We start from the raw sequence: 15,169 nt of genomic DNA, 5'->3' as shown, positions 1-15,169 counted from the left end.
CCAGTGTATTCCGTGATGGTCTGAAATCTCTGGTCTCTACAGGAAACACCCTCATCCTTAAATCTTGAAGCCTACTGCAACCCTGGTCCTTTAAAAGCTACTGCTTTCAGAATATATAGTGTATGTTTTTTTGTTTCAGAAATTAGGCCCCCTTTTGCACAAAATGTCTTACAAGAAACAACAACAATGAGGTTGTCTGGGTGAAAGCAAAAGTAACAAGTGATTTCCAAGCAGTGGGAATCTCTGCCCCTGCTAATGGGAGGTGGTAAGGCCAGGCTTTTTCAGAAATGGAATTAAGAATCATTTATCCATTTTTTGGAGATGTATTGCATTTCCTCTAAAGAAAAAAAAAACCCTCTCAAAATGGTTTGCAAAGAAGAAAAATGTAAAAGAAGTATTAAACTAATACAAAAATTCTTATTTTTCTTACATAAATTAACATTATTTAACATTTTAGCATTGGAATGGTTGGCTTTTAAGCAGTTTGGGAGGCCTCACTCCTCTGGAAGATAGAAGAATGCATGGGAGCTCTGCCAAGTCTTTACAACAGCTTCAGATGGGATGAGTTGAAAAGCCATTCCCCTCTAGGAGTCTGCCTGTCCTCAGGAAAGATGGAGCTAAATCTAACTTCTGAGTCTTGTCTGGTGCTGTTCAAAAGACCAGTGAACCCTCCAGAAGTTGTTGGACACCAGCTTCCATCAGCTCTGGCTAGCATGGCCAATGGCCAGGGCGAATGGGAGCTGTTGTTTAGTAATATTTGGAGAGGCACACATTCTCTGGAGAGGCAATGCTTTAGAGGCTATTTCTAGGGGGTGCTGGCATGTATCAATTAAATCTGTCATTGTACTGCTTTGGTCTGCTTCATTGTGTGTCTTATGGTTATAGAAAGAAGAATATATGAATGTGGAGATAAGTTCTATACTTCCTTCAATAAGTTACACTCAGAAATAGAAATAATTCAACTATTGCCCCTAGTGGCATCTCAGCAAGAACTGAGCCAAATGTTTTATATGTGTAAGAGAGCAATTTTTCAGTCGGGGGTTGAGAAGTGACAGTAAAATAACTGACTGAAAAACAAACGAGGTACTTGCTAGTTCTCAGGCTGTGATGACATTTCAGTAATGGATGAAGAGTCCTTTTTATATTATTTGGGGTGTAATGTTCTCGATGCTAAATCAGGATATAAGTTGCTTTTGAAAACATTGAGGCAATTTTCATGGCTGTGCAGGTTTTGATAAGTCTTCCAAATAATGTGCAGTTGGTCACTCTTTGATTTGACTTGTAGCTTCTGTATGTTTGTGGCTGGGTTGTGTCAGGCAGTCAGATTTCACAAGCAAGTAGGTAAACTACAGTAAGTAGGCACCCCATTTATATTCTGTAGAGTAGTAGTAGTAGTAGTAGTAGTAGTAGTTGGTTATTTTGCCATGCCTGTTTTGCTTCCTGTAGACCACAGCCAGTGAATCCAGATGATCCAACTAGTTTCGCTATTTGTGAATTGTGAATGAATCTGACAGCTGCTATGTCCTGGCACTGATTTAAGCAACATGTTTCACAGTGTTTAGGAATGAGTGATAATCAATGGAGAAGTAGGTCAAAGAGCTGATAGCGGGTGGTAGGCTCCCAAGCTCCCACAACACCCCCCCCCCAATAATGGGTGTCTTGAAGAAACCATGCTTCTGCTAACCTGATAAATCTTGGAGAATCAGTTTTCTTCTTCTTATCTTTTCTGGTGTAATGGGAAGAAATCAGCCATAAGCTTGTTTTATCACTGGCCTTCCAAAAACAAATTAAGAGAACTTTTATTACACAGAAATCCTTTAAAACTGCACTGGATGCAGCTGTGGCAAACTGAGTGTAAGATTGAGAATGTGGGAGAAAAAGGCTGCTACAGAAAGGCCCCTACCCCCCCTTTTTAGCTTTAACTCTGTGAAATGAAACACTTTTATCTGACAGTGGCACTCCCAAGAGGCATGTCTGTGGAGATCCGATCATAGAGTTATAGATTCGCCTGCAGTGACCCTCTGGGCTAAAGCATAAGAAATGTGCTTTTGAACCAGGGAGGAGAGTGTCTGCTAACATAGGCTCTCATAGAATTTCACAGGCAGAGAACTTGCATCATAGAAGAATCCAAAAAAGGTTAGATGTTTTTCCTTCTTTTCCTATCCCCAAAAGAAAAGGTGTACTTTCCAAGACAAGGCTTGCCTCAAATGCTGAACTGAGATTGTGGAGTCCTATTGAGAGAGAGAGATGTGAAAGCTGATATTCAGGCTGACTTGTGAAGTATTTCTATTTTCTTGATGAGAAATGAAGAGAGCTTACAATTTGGGTTCCTTTCCTGGAGCAGTGTCTGTTTTCAAGAGGCTAGTAGGCAATTGATGGGAAAGCTATACCTTAATAGCTCATTTAGGTCCTGCTGACCTCAACTACTCTAATTATCATTCTCTGGCTCCTGATGGTATAGAGTTGATGGCAAAGGCATGGTGTTTAAGGCAGTCTGGGGATAAGTGACTTGGCAAGCCCTTTTGATGATGTTAGCTCCCTGGGTAAGGGTTACAATGCTTATCGAAGCTGGATCAGTACAGCCTATCCATCAGGAACTAATTGTGTTCTCCCCTGCCACCCTGCTCCCTGCTGCTCTTTCTTTGCTTTATCAGGGCTTTGCTAAATAAGCTGAAGGGGCTAGTTTTACTGTCAAAAATCCTACAGGTAACATAGCAGAAAACTTATTCTACTGTTCTAGTGTTTCCATTAGAGAGGAGAGTTCACATGCTTTTCAGAAATGTATCCTGTCACTCTTTTGCATTTCTGATTTGATGCTAACAAACTAGAAGGCTTCCAACTACTTAAAAGTTGGAATTCAAGGGAGAAGTAGCTATTTGCAACTTGGCATAATATGTGGAGTACAGGTACTGGAGGCTGTTGGCCTGTGGGGAAACTTAGTGCTTGGGAGCTGGTGTAGTGTAGAGGCTGATGTATAAATCAGGAAGTCCCAGCTTCAAATGTCACCTCTACCTTGAACTCATTAAGCTGCTTTAGGCAAGTTACTTTCTCACGGCCCTGATTCTCCCATCTGCAGTATGGGGGATAAAAACGCAGACTTAGGATTGTTGTAAAAATTCCTGGAAAATATACATGGAACCAAGGACCTTATACCAAGTCAGGTGGTTGTTTTACTCAGTATTGTTCACAATGATTGGCAGGCAGTCTCAGGCAGGATTTGTTCCCACCTCGACCTGGAGATGTTGGCTATTGAACCTGGGACCCTTCTGCATGCAAAACAAATGATCTACCTCTGAGTTATGCCTACTTCTTCTTGAAAGCACTTTGCCAATGTTAAAGTACTAAGACTTGTAACAAAATGTTGCAGTGTATCATCACCTTTGTAGAGGAGTGCTCCTCTTCAAGGTTCCAATCAGCCATGTCTTCCACCTTGATTTTCCATCTTTTTGGGCGGGAGGTTATATCCGCAGAATCTTTGCTGCTGTTAGTGCCCCTGCTGAGTCAAGATCAAGATGTCCTTTGGTCACAACAGTGGCAATGCTCAGGCCAGAGTCTGTTTCTGTTTCTAGTTGAATGCTACCATGTCATGCATCACCACAGTTCCCCATACCACTGCCATCCTGTTCCCCAAGCTCAGGTCACTATTCATATCATCTGGAATGATTCCCTCTCTTCCTACCGTTTGTCTTGAAACAGACAGTGTAGTGCTGTAGAGAGTTACAGTCCTGGCAAGCTCTGAGTAATATTTGCAATAGTGCATGGAGCCTACGTTTGACAGAGTGGCAGGCAAACAGTTAGTTGTTTTACTATTATGTTCGCCCATAATGGAAGCCACTAGCTGCATGTCATAAGAAGAGGAAAGAGTCCTGTTGGATAAGGCCAAAGGCTTATTTAGTCTAGCATCCTATTATCCCAGAAGCAGGATATGAGTGCAGCATCACTCTCCCTACTTGTGACCTAGCAAGCTGTATTTAGAGCCTTCAACAATGAAGACAGAACATACCTATCATGGCCAATAGTCACTTATTTATCTAATCTTGTTTTAAAGCCATGAAAGTTGATGGCCACCAATACATAATTGTGGGAGTGAATTCCATAGTTGAACTATGCCCAGTGTGAAGAAGTACATTGCTTTTCCTGTGCTGAATCATACAACATTCAGCTTCCATTATGAGAGAGGGAGAAAAAGTTATCTCTATCCAATTTCTCCAACTATGCTGCCATGCATCTTAAATGCTGTCAGTCTGGCCTCAGTGGCTCAGCCTTTCAGCAGCCCCTCCTAGAAGGCATCATAAGAGTTGACTGGTACTCCGGCAAATAATTTTTGCATAGAACAACTTGGAAGTTCGTTGAAATAAATTGCATCATTTTTGTATCTTCATTTCTACTTGCCCCCACGTTCTTTGGTGCCTTTCGCTTGAACTGCTGCATTCTCAAATTCTTCCGTATATTGTTTGTGTTTCCTGGCTGCTCTGTCTCTGTGCTTGTTGTCTTAGATCCAGAACATTGTAGTGGTTAGAGTGTCAGGCTAGGAGTGGGGAGAATGGAGTTGAAATTCTCACTGAGCCATGAAGCTCACTGAGTGCCCTTGAGCCAGTCAGTTACTACCGCATTTTTTGCTCTATAAGACTCACTTTTTCCCTCCTAAAAAGTAAGGGGAAATGTGTGTGCGTCTTATGGAGCGAATGCAGGCTGCACAGCTATCACAGAAGCCAGAACAGCAAGAGGGATTGCTGCTTTCACTGCGCAGCGATCCCTCTTGCTGTTCTGGCTTCTGAGATTCAGAATATTTTTTTTCTTGTTTTCCTCCTCCAAAAACTAGGTGCGTCTTGTGGTCTGGTGCGTCTTATAGAGCGAAAAATACGGTATTTCTTTTGAACCTAGCTGACATCTGAAGAGCATTACAAAGATTATTATTAAATTTTTATACTGCCCTTCATCTGAATATCACAGGGCAGTTTACATTATAAAAACACAAAAACACATACCATAAAAAGAAAATAAAACAATGCCTGCCATCGATGGTTTAAAAGACCCTAGATTGTTTAGGAGAAGAGGGATGTTTTTGCCTGACACCTAAAGATAGTAACAAAGGTGCCAGGCAAGGCTCCCTGGAGAGAGCATTCCACAAGAGGGGAGATAAAGGGTCGGGGAGAAAACCAGTGTGGTGCAGTGATTAAAAGTGTTGGACTATGACAGTGCAGTTCACTGAGTAAATGTGGGCCAGTCGGTCTGTCAGCCTAACCTACCTCACAGGGGAAGGGGAGAACCATACATGCCATGCTGAGCAACATGGAGGAAGGCAGGATAAAAATTTAACAAATCCTCTTTGCCTTGGCTTTTGCTTCAAGATCTACTTTTACTTACTAAAGAAGCCCAGTGGAATCTGCGGGGAATGTTTTAGAGGACATGTCTAGAGTTACTGGAAGCAAAGTAAGAATCCTGAAAACATACTTTGTAAACTTTCCTGATCATAATTTTAAAAGTGTAGGCTGCATTATCTGTCTTGAAAGAGTGGCTGAAATCTATTGTCATGGATATTTGTTGACTCGCTTGAGTAAATGGTCCACCAACGTCACCCCCCCCCTTCCTTTTGCTTTGTGACTCACACCAGCTTTTATTCTCTGATGAATACCACCTTCAGATGGGATGAGGCTTAAACACCTTGACGCACAATGCACTTTGAAGGGTCGTGTTGCATATTTAGCCTGGAACACGATGTGGTGCATAACAGTTTCTGGTTGACATTAGCTTGGGTTAGTGTGAAATGGAGGCATACAGAATTATAAAAGGGAAAGGGAAAGGGAAAGGAATATAACATAAATATTCAAAGACTGCCTTTGTATTTAAGCTCCTCCTAACACCATAGCATCTGCCTTCTTCCCATTTGACACTCAAGCTTAGCTTTTTGCTATGACTTCACCAAGTCAGCTTCACGGGACACAGTCCAAATAAAATTGGGATATCATAAATATGTGTGATTTTTCCTCCACTCCTCAATGCAAAAACATGTTTACTCATGGGAATTGGTATCCCAAACATGTAAGGGCTGTGTGCCATGTGGGGATGCAGGTGGAGCAGTGCAAATAAAGGGACAGTTTTTGCTGATGCCAGTGGGAGAGCATCTGCTTTGCATGCAGAAGGCCTCAGTTTCAGTTTCCAGTATCTCCATGTAGGACTGGGAGAAACCCCTTTCTGAAGCCCTGGAGAACTGGTCCACACATGCAATATTGAGCTGGATGGACCAATGGTATATCAGTGTATGGCAGCTTCCTGTGTTCTTGTGCACAGCCCTAAAAGAAAACTAAACATTTCCAAGTCTCATCTAAAAGCAAGCAGGAATTCAGTGCATGTGCATTGATCTCAATGGAAATTTGGCTTGCCTTTACTAGCAGGGATGTGTGTTTATGATGTTATGGTATTATTATTATTACCACTATTATTTATTTATTTATTTATTTATACCCTGTTTTTCCCCTGACAGGGATTCAAGGCAGCTTACAGATAAAATATCGTGCAGTCAGATATTTTGGTGCTAAAAATATTTATACTTTAAACATCAACTTTAGGCAGGCAGTTTGCCACTTTAACTTTTGTACCCACTTGTCAATCCATAACTCCCTGGATGGCTTATTACAACATATTCATAGCATATAACAAGAAAATATAGCCATAATAATAAAGTGCTGCAATCCTGTATTGACTTACCTGGCAATAAGCTCCACTGAACTCCACTGCGTTTTCTTTTGAGTAGGATTGAACTATCAATGCCAGTAAGAGCCCTGAAAATTGAAAGTGATTTTTCTTTGACCCCCTACATCACATTTGACACCGTTACAAAAACGGTCCTGACTTTGGTAGACTTCCACCACACTTTGATAGTAGGGGCATTCAAGAGGTGGCTGATTGTAACAGCGAGGGAGCAGGAGGTCTTTTGGTTAATGCTTTTTCTCCATACATCCCTATGAATGACTGCACAATTCTTCTGAGGATTTGACTTTCCTGCAATAGTTACAGAAGAATGTTCCCAGCAGGAAACTAACCCAACTGAGACTGTAAGGTTGTTTCTTTCTTTCCATTGACTGATATACAGTATTTGATTTTCTTTTTGAAATTTGAAAGGTCTGAATGCCTGTTTCAAAGGATTATTCATTCCAGCTCCCTCCTTACCTGTAGAAAGGGTGCTCGGAAGGTAAAATTCAATCTGATGTTTTCCATGCTTGGCCACACTGGCTGCTTCAAACATAACATGATGAATGAAATACATTCAAAGACAGCACAAATTAGAGGGCCCTTTGAAAGAGGTGTTTCACTTTCCTTGGTCCACTTTGTGCTTTTTTGGCTGCATGTGAAGATTTGGCTGTCTCCTTGGATGGTGCTTTGGAAGCAACTTTTGGATTTTTAAGATTGTCTTCCTAGTGGTCTTATTAGAACCACTCCCACCCCCACCATGTGTGAGATGCATTAAATGTTGCACATATTTCCCACAGAGGCCTAAAATTGTGCGTATGTACAAGAATGAACAAACAAATCAATGAAAATTCTGACAGGAATAAATAGAGGCTAGAAAATTCAGCTTTTACTGAGAAGAGGAACTGTTTTTAAGTGCACCTGAGAGTTCTGTCTCCTGGAAGAGAAGAGAAATCCATTTACAGAGGAATGTGCTCTTGCGTCCCAGATGAAGAGAGCATTGAGCGAGTACGGGTGAAGGCTGCATGTGACCTGAGGGGCCTCTACTTAAGAGACAGAGTGTTCTGGTCTCTCTCTCTCTCCCCCCCCCCTTTCTTTCTTTCATTTTTTCTTTCAAGACGGAGGAACATTGAAAAGAGCCTGAAATAGGCTGTCTCCATGCCTGAGGTGGAATGTTGAGGTCAGCCTGACAAATGCACACTCTATGATGAGGCTCAGAAGCCTTTTTTGCTCTGCCTCTTTTTCTTATCTCCTACACCTGACCTTAATGCAACTGTTCATCTCAGGCAGAGGTAGCCAACGTGGTGCCCTTCAGTTGCTGTTGGGTTACAACTGCCATTATCCCTGACCATTGGCCATGCTGGCTGGGGCTGATGGGAGTTGGGGATCCAGCAACATCTGAAGGGCATCATATTGTCTATCTGCAGTGCTGATGTAGTTGACGTGGTTTTGTGCTGAGCTGTGTGGCTAACTAACTGGAACCGTGGTAGAAACTTTTGCAGAATTAGGAACTCATGTAGCAATGCCAACATCCTGCTTGGTTACCTAGGGTGAGTGCAAATCTGCTCGAAATAACCAGATATCCTGTAGTAAAGATGTTTCTTTGGGGAAGGGGAGAATGGACCTATATTTGGACCTGTATTGCAAGCTGAATTTGACACTTCTCATTGTCAGTTTCTATGAATTACTAAGCATCTGTATTGTTTTCTGTAAAATGTCCACTTTCCATTATGGTGCATTAATTATAAACTTCTTTGAATCTCCAGGAGAGTATTTTTCTCAAAAAACATTGGTACCTCGGGTTAAGCACTTAATTCGTTCTGGAGTTCCGTTCCTAACCTGAAACTGTTCTTAACCTGAAGCACCACTTTAACTAATGGGGCCTCCTGCTGCCGCTGCGCCACTAGTGCGATTTCTGTTCTCATCCTGAAACAAAGTTCTTAACCCAAGGTACTATTTCTGGGTTAGTGGAGTCTGTAACCTGAAGAATCTGTAGCCCGAGGTACCACTGTAAAGTGAAATAGTTTGAAAATCACACATCAAACACTTGTTTGAGATGGAAGTGAGTTCCTTGAATAATACTGGGACAAAACTAGTATTGCATTTGTTAAAATAAATGTGATTATTTAGAGAACGTGGAGAATACCAAATCAAGCATACAGATGCACACACTCACAAAGCTTCTAGCTCTGATTTAAATGTGACAGAATGCACAGTACGCATTGTAGTTTATTTGCCTTCTGAAGGTGCTCAGTCCATTTAATAAAATGAGAGGGATAGTCTCCCATCAGAATAGAGTGAAGACTTCTTCTGCAGCATGAATCCCCTGAAGAGTAAAGAGGCTATCTCAGTTGTTGCATCCCTTTTAGACTTATTTGTTTTAACAGACCGTTAAAATATTTTGGGCTTGGGTCCCTTTTGACACAAGCCTGATTCGCCATGCTTAAAGAGAGAGCAAAATATGTTGGCCTTACGTCACAACTGCCTGGCAAGTTGTATAAGTAGAGGACAGCAAAGTTGGGCTATAATGCAAATAATTCCACCCCCCCCCCCCGGTGACAGGGCATTGCAAAACCTTGTGAATAACCCAAGTAAACATTCCTGGAAAACTAAAAAAAGAAAGAAACCAAACTAGTTTAACTAATAATGCATGTTTCTTTTGGTCACAATGGGAACCCACTGAACCCACCAGGCAATATGGTGAATCTATTCAGCTGCATATGGAGCCAGCAGAAGAGCCTGTTCTTTCTGCCATATTAAGTCCACACATACAATGCAATTCTTTGGTGACCTAGAGGCTTTTTCTTGCCATTTACACCAGAAGGAAAATTTCTTACTTTTCTAATACAATATTTTTATCTTATAAAATACACAAAATCTTATCATAAATAAGTAAATATACAATAGATTATCTTGATACATTTGTCATGAATATAAACTGATGGAAGTATCCAAAAGACTCAACATCTGTAAATTATTACAAATATTCTGCTCCTCAGAAAATCATGTATAAAACTGTTGTTACATTAATATTAAAATTTCTAAAGATTTATACATTCTCAGAAAAATGTTGCAACTGTGCCTTCTATTTCTGGGAGCCAACATGGTGTAGTGGTTAAGAGCGGTGGACTCATAATCTGGTGAACCAGGTTAGCTTCCCCGCTCCTCCACATGCAGCTGCTGGGTGACCTTGGGCTAGTCACACTTCTCTGAAGTCTCTCAGCCTCACTCACCCCACAGAGTGTTTGTTGTGGGGCGAGGAAGGGAAAGGAGATTGTTAGCCACTTTGAGACTCCTTAAGGGGAGTGAAAGGCGAGATATCAAGTCCAAACTCCTCTTCTTCTCTCCTCAGCTTTTGATATCATCAATCATGGCATCCACCTGGGAGATGGGCTTCAGGGGCACTGTTCCGCCATGCTTTCAATCTTATCTCCACGGCTGGTTCCAGAAGGTAGCATTGGATGAGTGCTCCTTAGCCCCTTGGATTTTGAGCTATAGGGTGCCACAGGACATAATAATGTCTCCGGTGCTATTTAACATCTACATTAAACCATTGGGAGCATTCATTAGGAGTTTTAGAGTAGGGGTAGGCAACCTAAGGCCCAGGGGCTGGATGCAGCCCAATTGCCTTCTAAATCTGGCCCGTGGACGGTCCAGGAATCTGTGTTTTTACATGAGTAGAATGTGGTGGGCTAGATGAAGGCTGCTCCTTTTCTGTGGAATAGCATTCCTTGTCAAGATATGGCAGGTGCCCATTATCTGCCCTTCCCAGAAACAACTGAAGACTTTTTTGTTCTGACAAGCTATCCCAACTGGAGAAATCCAACTCTTCTGAAAGCTACTAAAAGCAAAGCCATTTTCAACAAATCTATTAGTCTTTGTATTGATATAGACATAACAAACCCAATCAGTTTATTTTTCAACTCTTTTATAGTTGAAACCTTATTTAATCTCCAGCATTCATCATAATTTATTGTAGCTGCCATAACTATATGCACTGTAAGTTGAGAACCTACATTTTACTACATTTAACACAAACTAAGAGCAACTGTTACTGTAAAGACAAGAAGGTTTATTGAACTCTTCCAAAAACCAAGCAGACCTTCCCACCCTGCTTGCTCAAATATGTCTCTTATCATTCTGTCCAAGCTCTGGTTTATGTTTACTTTATTCCCACCACCCCTTGTGTGGTCCAGTCTTTCTGAGAATTGGTAGCTTTGTCTGTCCCTCTCCTCCTTTCCCTCCTGCAGTTCTGGGAGAGTGCCAGTCTGGAGTCCCCAAACATGCTTCCCAATTAGTTATTTGTTTGGACCTAAATTCTTTTCTGGAAGAATTGTGTGGTTCTGCTAAAACCTGAGAATCAGCTCAAGCAACCAATCAAGCATTGATTGGTTAAATGGTAAGCTGTTCAGACAGTTGGTTATGGGGAGGAAGCTTCCCGCTGTCAGCTGTTTGTAGCACCTGCTGATACTGGATTTGCCGGCCCAGCTATATAGATTCATGCCCAGTGGCTTGTAGCTTGCAGAGTTCCCATACTGTGGCATGCTGCACATGAGGAACGTCTCTCCTGGGGGAGCCTTTATTTTGAGATATTTCAGGAGATTGATTTCCAGAGTGATTGGGAAACTAACTTACAGCTGTATTATCCTAGACCGAAGGGGGTTCAAATCTTGTAGAGATTGCATAGAATCATAGAATCATAGAGTTGGAAGAGACCACAAGGGCCATCGAGTCCAACCCCCTGCCAAGCAGGAAACACCACCAGAGCACTCCTGACATATGGTTGTCAAGCCTCTGCTTAAAGACCTCCAAAGAAGGAGACTCCACCACACTCCTTGGCAGCAAATTCCACTGTCGAACAGCTCTTACTGTCAGGAAGTTCTTCCTAATGTTTAGGTGGAATCTTCTTTCTTGTAGTTTGGATCCATTGCTCCGTGTCCGCTTCTCTGGAGCAGCAGAAAACAACCTTTCTCCCTCCTCTATGTGACATCCTTTTATATATTTGAACATGACTATCATATCACCCCTTAACCTCCTCTTCTCCAGGCTAAACATGCCCAGCTCCCTTAGCCGTTCCTCATAAGGCATCGTTTCCAGGCCTTTGACCATTTTGGTTGCCCTCCTCTGGACACGTTTCAGTTTGTCAGTGTCCTTCTTGAACTGTGGTGCCCAGAACTGGACACAGTACTCCAGGTGAGGTCTGACCAGAGCAGAATACAGTGGCACTATTACTTCCCTTGATCTAGATACTATACTCCTATTGATGCAGCCCAGAATTGCATTGGCTTTTTTAGCTGCCGCGTCACACTGTTGGCTCATGTCAAGTTTGTGGTCAACCAAGACTCCTAGATCCTTTTCACATGTACTGCTCTCAAGCCAGGTGTCACCCATCTTGTATTTGTGCCTCTCATTTTTTTTGCCCAAGTGCAATACTTTACATTTCTCCCTGTTAAAATTCATCTTGTTTGTTTTTGCCCAGTTCTCTAATCTGTCAAGGTCGTTTTGAAGTGTGATCCTGTCCTCTGGGGTGTTAGCCACCCCTCCCAGTTTGGTGTCATCTGCAAATTTGATCAGGATGCCCTTGAGTCCATCACCCAAGTCGTTGATAAAGATGTTGAATAAGACCGGGCCCAAGACAGAACCCTGTGGCACCCCACTAGTCACTCTTCTCCAGGATGAAGAGGAACCATTGATGAGCACCCTTTGGGTTCGGTCAGTCAGCCAGTTACAAATCCACTGAGTGGTAGCATAGTCAAGACCGCATTTTACCAGCTTCTTTACAAGAATATCATGGGGCACCTTGTCAAATGCCTTGCTGAAATCAAGGTAGGCTACATCCACTGCATTCCCTTCATCTACCAGGCTTGTAATTCTGTCAAAAAACGAGATCAGGTTAGTCTGACATGACTTATTTTTCAGAAATCCATGCTGACTATTGGTGATCACAGCATTCCTTTCTAGGTGCATGATGAGTACAATTCAAGAGATTTGTCTAGTTACGTGTCTGTCATATTGAACTTTCTGAGATATATGGAGTGACATTCAGAAATCCATGCTGACTATTGGTGATCACAGCATTCCTTTCTAGGTGCATGATGAGTACAATTCAAGAGATTTGTCTAGTTACATGTCTGTCATATTGAACTTTCTGAGATATGTGGAGTGACGTTCCTAGTGACATCCAGATCTGATAATGGCTTAACTGCTTGCCAGTACCCACTTAAAACAAGGCAGCACAAAATTTCCTTTATATTGTTCATTTATCAAGGAACATCAGTGGATACATTTGGAGCCCTTCATGGTCTATTTTTGCATGATGTGTCAAGTCACCAGACTCTTCCTGTAGACCTGGATTTGCCAACCTCTTTGGGCCTGTGGGCACATTAGCAAACCAGAAAAATGCTTGAGGGCACCACACACATGCCACAACTCTTCCTCCCCGACTGTAGGGCCTCTAAAATTGTCCAAATGTCACAATTAGGTTTCAAAAAAGGAGTCTTATTAGCCAGATGTAATTTCAGTGGGAGGATGGGACCTTACCATGCACCAGGGAAACCCTCTGTGCCATCGAGCAGTAGTTGTTAGCAGTGATATGTTGCTCTCCTGGCTTCCCAACACTGCATGTCACTGCCAGTTACTGAGAGGGAGAGGGGCAAGGCATTGGGAGCTTTGATGCAGTGCAGGCACAGTGGTGGAACCAACCTGATGCTACTCCAGGGGAGCAATACTATTAATAGCAGAGCAAGTGACTATGTGTAGACAGTCAGCTGAATAAACCCATTAGGGCTAGGGCCAACCTAGCCAAGGCCAGTGTTTCTGTTCCCCTTCTTCCCTTGTGGTTCTGTACTCCCCACCCCATCCCATTCCTTGCTATATTGCTGTTTTCACTATTTATGATATTGGTGTTGCTTAATAACTGCTTCAGAAACCAAACATTTAGTTTGGCTGAGCCAGTCCAGTCTCTGGCAAATTTATATATAGTTATCCTTGCCCTGATTTGAGAAATGGGCCACTCTGGTACTCTTGCAGCAGAGAGTCTATTATAGCATTTTAGGCTGGGAGGTGTACGTTTGTGTCTCCACAAATTTTGATTGCATGACTTAGAATCCTGAGAATCTCCTCTCCCTTTTTCTTTAAATGCCTGTTTCCAGCCCTCAAGGTAGCAAAGAGAAGCTTGAAAGTGTGTTGGCAATGCCTGTATACTATCAAAAGAAATTGTGGGGAGCAAATGGAAGAGGATTTGCTGTCAGCAGGGTTTCTGTGGCCTACATAACTTCTTGCCTTTCCCCATGACTAGCTGAATAACTTCTATAAATCTTCTAAATTTGCATAGTCTATGCATATTGCAGTATCCAGTATTTCTTGGTGTTGAATTTGATCTACCTTAGACAAGAATTATACCTGCTTTTGGGTTGGTATAACCATGGGTCCTTCTAGCTCAGTTTTGTCAATGCTGGCTGGCAGAGGCTCTCCAGGGTTTCACAGTTTCCCAGCCTTATCTGGAGACATCGGGTATTGAATCCTATGGCACTCAAAGCCAGTGCTCTGCCACTGATCTACAGCCCTTCAAGAGTACAGGGCTGCCATCTGTTTCTGTACTTCTGTGTTGTTAAGAAACGCAAGTAACCCAAACAGTACAAAATAAGGGTGGTGCCTGTTGAGGATGGTACCCACCGAAGATGCAGCAATTGTTTACGGCGGCTTTACTTTTTCATTTGAGCAGTGTTTTACAGGGTTTCTGACTGCTTGGCTTGCTCAGGCTTTTGCTGACTACCACCAACTGCCTGGCAATCTGTTTCTCAGGATTCATTAACTTCTTTTCTCTGGTGTGTAGGAAAAAAGTATTTCTTGCTTGAGTGGGTTGATGCATTTAAGCTTGCCTAGTGCTTGGTCTTAAATGTGGCTGCCTTTAGTTGTGCATAGTGTATGCCTGTGTCTTAAGACTCTGTTTCTTAGGATGATGTGTGTCTGTTGTATGTTATCCAATGACCTCTTTTTAACAAGGTGTTTGTGCAAGGGAGACCACGTTGGCTATTTTCATTTGAGAAAACTAGGTTATAGGAGATGATGGCACCAGATGGCCGCATATCCTTAGAGTGCTGTGGATTATTAAAGGGTTTGTCATGCTCTTATCCTTTTTTCCTCCCTCCCGATACTGTCAAGTGCCCATTGCTTAAGATCTGTCATGAGTTGTGTCATCTAAGAGCAGGGGTGGGCCTAATTTCAAAAGCTCTCTGGAAGTGATCAGATCTCTGGCAAGAGTGATCCTATAGGAGAGAAGAAGAAGGGGTGGCAGAAATTAAAAAGCCCAACTCTACCATGTGTGCCTGGACGGATTATCCCCAAGCGAATGCAACTTTAAACAGAAGACAGGTTCCCCATTCCTGTTTTAGAGGCTGTATAGTTCAGGGCCTCAACACACCCTGGTCTGATTTAGAACTCCTAGGTACCCATACTTTCCTGTTAGATGTTGGTAGGC

The 15,169-nt window shown here is 42.4% G+C and overlaps 1 protein-coding gene across 2 annotated transcripts in view; it reads left to right on the top strand.

The window, feature by feature from the left end:
* PSKH1 (protein serine kinase H1) overlaps positions 1 to 15,169 on the top strand; it is a 34,826-nt gene that overhangs the window by 6,261 nt on the left and 13,396 nt on the right. The window lies entirely within an intron of this gene.

Source organism: Podarcis pityusensis, assembly GCF_964106645.2.
Source record: "Podarcis pityusensis genome assembly, chromosome: 8".
Classification (NCBI taxonomy): Eukaryota; Metazoa; Chordata; class Lepidosauria; order Squamata; family Lacertidae; genus Podarcis; species Podarcis pityusensis.
This window is presented reverse-complemented; position numbering and strand designations above follow the sequence as displayed.